The sequence below is a fragment of the Sorex fumeus genome, unplaced genomic scaffold, assembly GCF_029834395.1.
Source record: "Sorex fumeus unplaced genomic scaffold, SorFum_2.1 ptg000013l, whole genome shotgun sequence".
Lineage (NCBI taxonomy): Eukaryota > Metazoa > Chordata > Mammalia > Eulipotyphla > Soricidae > Sorex > Sorex fumeus.
Window position 1 is genome coordinate 1,254,674 of NW_026606070.1, and position 4,924 is coordinate 1,259,597.

Below are 4,924 nucleotides of genomic sequence, written 5' to 3' on the forward strand. Positions count from 1 at the left end.
AGCTCAGCTCTGTTGGTACGAGAGCTATGACTGAGCCAGAGATACGAAGAATCAGGTCTCGAAACGGTGCCCTGATCAATAGTCAAAGCACTCCAGCTGCTCTGGGAATCATTTCAACAGGAACAAGGGTGGGAGAGCAGGAAAAGGAGGGACGTCCTTTGTTTAGTTATTTTACCGTAAAAAAAAACAAAATATAAAAAAAAAAACACCAACTCCTTTCAGAGCATTTTTAGACACTTTCATGAAATAGTAGTCTGGCTTCGAGAGATTGTCTCATTACTGAGAAAGCTATTTCTTCTTTCAGAAACTCATAAAATTCTTCCCCTAAGTCCTCATTTGTCTGGGCTGTTTCCTAGAACATGACTTGTTAAAATTTAAAAAAAAAGAAAGAAAAACAAAAACAATTCTATATATGATCCCACTTCAAATAAAACAAAATTTGAAGTAGTTTTCAGCTCGACACACTCTGCATGTCAGCCCAAGAACTCTTGGAAGGCCAACGGTGGGAGGGAAAAGGAAGAGTCCATTATAGTTCCCAAACAGCACGTCAGCCCTGCCCAGGTGACTCAAGAAAGGTGTGTGTGGAGATGAAAATGTCAGGGGGAGAAGGAGAAGCATACATCTATACTGACATGGATGGGTTGCATCCACCCAGGATTATACTAGAAAAGCAACAGGACAGCCAAGAGAAGAATAATGGGATGGGGGGGGGGGGCGGGGAGGGACCTTGGAGAAACCAAAGGACAGGTCCTCTCCTCACCAACCCTGAACACATGTACACCTCAAGGTCAACTGGAGCTGCGTGATCCCCAAACCAAGAAATGAGTGACCCCACCAAAGAATGACCAATTTATCAAAGCACATGTCTTGCTATCTAGGGGTGTGTATCGTGGGTCATATTTTCAGAACAGTGTTCATCATGGTGGAAGCAACTTGCTGAGATGATTGGAATTGATGAGTCTTCAGGTTGGGGGTGTGGCTCGTTGATGGAGACTTCATTTGCAGGTGTGGAGCCCAAGATCCAATCCCCTGCCGTGCAAGCGAAGAAAATGAAAGCTTGCATCCAGAAAAAATGGGAAATGTTCAGCTATTTTCTGCTATTTTAGTTTTTCAGTGCCAAGGTATTTATTCTCTAAACAATATGTTGACATTCAAACCCTCCAGGATCTGCAGATATGACCTAGCATCATCACGAGAGGGCCTCTGAGGTAAGGACAGAGCTTTCAAAAAAAAAACCAAAAAAAAAACCAATCCTGTCAACACCTTGATCTCAGACTTTTGCCTCCAGAACTGAGCCCATAAACACTTGGCTTGTGGTAGTTTGTTTCAGTAATCCTAGAATACAGGCACTCGATTCTAAAACTTATTTATTTCTTTGGTATCCCTGAGTCAGAAATACTATATTTATGACTCTATAAATGTTTTATAGAGTCATTAAGCAACGGGGCAACTTAATAAATTGCTTGTCTATCCATGTCCAGAACGTAGGTCTCATATTAATAAGTAATAAAAAAATAACCAGGCACATAATAAAAAAAAAACATAGATACTTGCTCATTATATGGAATAAGATGGGAATGTCACGCAGCCATCAGTGAAGGATGAAATTCTGCCACTGGAGACAACAAGCACTGGCCTTGAGGTGTGATGCTTTGCTGAAAGAAAAAGACCCTGGCTCTCACTTAGATGTGAAATCTGGAAGAGAGAACAAGTTAACGAACAGAACAAGCACCAAAATACAGAGCCAGACTTGTGGTTGCCAAGGGAGAAAAGGGGATTAGAACGTGGGCCAAAGTGGGTGAAAGGGAACAAGAGCCCTGAATTTCTAATTATAAAATAAGCAAGTCACAGGGACCGGCTGGCAGCAAGGAGGTCCGGAGGCAGCAGTATTGGGTTGTAAAGTTGAACATTTTCAGAGTAGATGGGAAATATACTTGGGATCATTCCACGTTGTATGCAAATGTGAAACAATGATGTTGAGCATCTCAACCTGATATAACGCTGAAGATTAAAAGGTAAAAGGTAAAGGCCCTCCCGTTGATCGTCGATTTGCTCGAGCGGGCCCAGTAACGTCTCCATTGGAGACTTTGTTGTTACTGTGTCTGGCATATCGAATACTCTCGGTAGCTTGCCGGGCTCTCCGAGAGGGGTACAGCACCCGGTATTCCCAGGCGGTCTCCCATCCAAGTACTAACCAGGCCCGACCCTGCTTAGCTTCCGAGATCAGACGAGATCGGGCGCGTTCAGGGTGGTATGGCCGTAGACAGCTGAAGATTATACTTCGATTTTAAAAGCTTCGAATCAACAGTGGGAAAAAGGTGGAGAATGAAAAGCAGACCAAAGACTACATAAGGGCAGTGGTGGAGGGCTGGAGACTTAGTATCAGGGCTACCACACTTGCCTGTGTGCAGCCGACCCTGGTTTAATCCCCTATATTGCGCTAGGAGTGATCCCTGAGCACAGAGCCAAGAGTGAGCCCCAAGCACTGCCAAGTGTGACCAACATATGCCCTCACAGTGATGGAGGTTCCTGGGCACTAAGGAGTGATGTGTGCAATAACTTTGCACAGTAATACTAGAAACTTAGATGCTACTATAACCATATTAAAAATATAAGAAAAGCTTCTGGGACTGGAGTGATAGCACAGCAGTAGGGCGTTTACCTTGCACGCAGCTGACCTGGGTTCGATTCCTCCACCCCTCTCGGAGAGCCTGGCAAGCTACTGAGAGTATCTCGCCCGCATGGCAGAGCCTGGCAAGCTCCCCATGACGTATTTGATCTGCCAAACACAGTAACAACAAGCCTCACCATGGAGACGTTACTGAGCCCGCTTGAGCAAATCGATGAACAACGGGAGGACAGTGCTACCAGTGCTAAGAAAAATATTCTAATTAAAAACTATAAGAAAAAGTTCATTAAAATTTAAAAATTAAAGATAGAAATTGGTGCCTCTTTACTGATAAGAATTCAAATCATCTCTTTATTATAAAAAATTCAACCAAGATCAATAATAATTTTCATAAAAAAAAAAAGAAAGCCATTGTCTAAAATATTGATTGCCCCAGAGTATAGGACAGGTACGATGTTTTCCTTGTACCCGGTCAATCTGGGTGCAATCCCTGGCATGGCATTTGGGTTCCCCAGTCCCTAAGTGCAGAGCCAGGAGTAAGCCAGGTGTGATCGAAAAACAAAAAATAAATAAATAAAACAAAATATTGCTACAGATCTCCCGGCTAAGCATCATCTTCTAACAGAGACAGACAGCTCCTAGCTCAGGCAACTTCCTGTTTGAATTTAGCAAGAAAATCATGTGACTATTATTAAGAAATATTTTATCATAAGTCACCGTGCTTTAACAAAGTTTTAAAGGGAAATGTTTTTTTTTTTTAATATTTTGGGGCTATTACCAAATAGAAACCGCAGGTCCTAAATTAAAGCACCGTCATTGTCATCACCTTATTGTCACCTGGCAGGAAGAATCCAAATGCAGTAAGGGAAGACCATTCCTTTGCTAATGTCATTTAATATTTAACATTATCATTTAATAATATTTTGGTGCTGGGATTGAAATGATAGGATAACAAGCACACTAGCCTCAAAAGTCACCATTATTAAACATGAAATGAAAGCCCAAAACATCAATCACTAGAATTCTGCCCCTTCTCCTGAAGGCAGCTCTGATCTGTTTTCCCATTAAGGACCAAGGATCCCATTAATCTCTAGATGTTTCTCAATGACATTAAAAATCGCTCAATTTCATGGGGCTGGGGTGAGAGTACAGCGGGTCGGGCCTTACTCATGGCCAAGGGGGCTCAAACTCCACAACCATCCCACCTGGTCCTCTGAGCACCACCAGGAGTAATTCCTGAGTACAGAGCCAGGAGTAGGCCCTGAGCACCACCAGGCGTGGCCCCCAAAATAAAACAAAACAAAAATTATCCAAGCTCAGTTATAGACACACTCTTCCCATCCCCGGCTCTTCCTGTCTTCCTCCAGCAAAGTCCTTAACCTTCTTTGTAAATTGATGAGGCTTAACAAAATTGAATTGGGGGGAAAAAATCTAACCAACACCTCAGTTGCTCACAAAACTAAAGAAGAATCTTTATTTAATAAAGTCCAGTTCTAACTGATCTCATTTTATTCCTCTCTTCTTCACGATCTCCTTATTCTTCATCTGAAATGATGTGTCAGCTGCCAAGATTCATCATCTTCCACTGCCATAATCTATCATTGAATTTTATTATTTCATTTTAAACCCTTATATGTTTACTATTATCAAAGTCTCTTCCCAGATGCCATCAGTGAAGGATTTATCAAGCACAAATATTGTAATCTTAACAGTGTCTTCATACCACACTACCAAATATTTCTCCTAAGCAGGAATCACTTCACCAACACTCATTGTATTATTGTTGGCAGAGGACCACATCTGGTAGTACTCAGGCTACCTTGTAGTGCCTGAGGTCAAACCCGGGACCCCCACATATAAAGCATACAGCCCATATTTTGGGGAAATCTTACAGGCATCCCTAATCATTTTGTTAATAACAGCGACAATATTTAGCAATCTAGCTTGCTCGGTGAATCCTAATTTTTTTTCTATTTTCCTTCTTCACTATTTTCATACGTTTCACTCTTTACTGTTCCCAAAACAATTTCCTTTCACTTACCCCATGTCTTTGTGTTCAGAATTTAGAACATTTGAAAAGAAAAAAAATATCTCAAGTGTGACAAATTTACACTGAGTATATTTTTTTCGTCTGCAAGTCACAGAGACCCTTTCAAGTTAGCCTGTGTAGAAAAATAAGGAAATTAGGATTTCAGCAGAATCCAAGAAAGAGCTAGGGCTGGATACTAACTTTGGGTTCAAGCTCTTTTGAGAAGAAACCTTAAATGGAAGATTTCAAGATATTTTCCTCTAGTC

At 41.6% G+C, this 4,924-nt stretch overlaps 1 non-coding gene across 1 annotated transcript; it reads right to left on the reverse strand.

The window, feature by feature from the left end:
- Positions 1 to 2,146: 2,146 nt before the first annotated feature.
- On the reverse strand, positions 2,147 to 2,265 carry LOC130020816 (5S ribosomal RNA). The gene has a single exon (XR_008792023.1). It is a non-coding gene; the product is annotated as a 5S ribosomal RNA (ribosomal RNA).
- Positions 2,266 to 4,924: the final 2,659 nt, after the last annotated feature.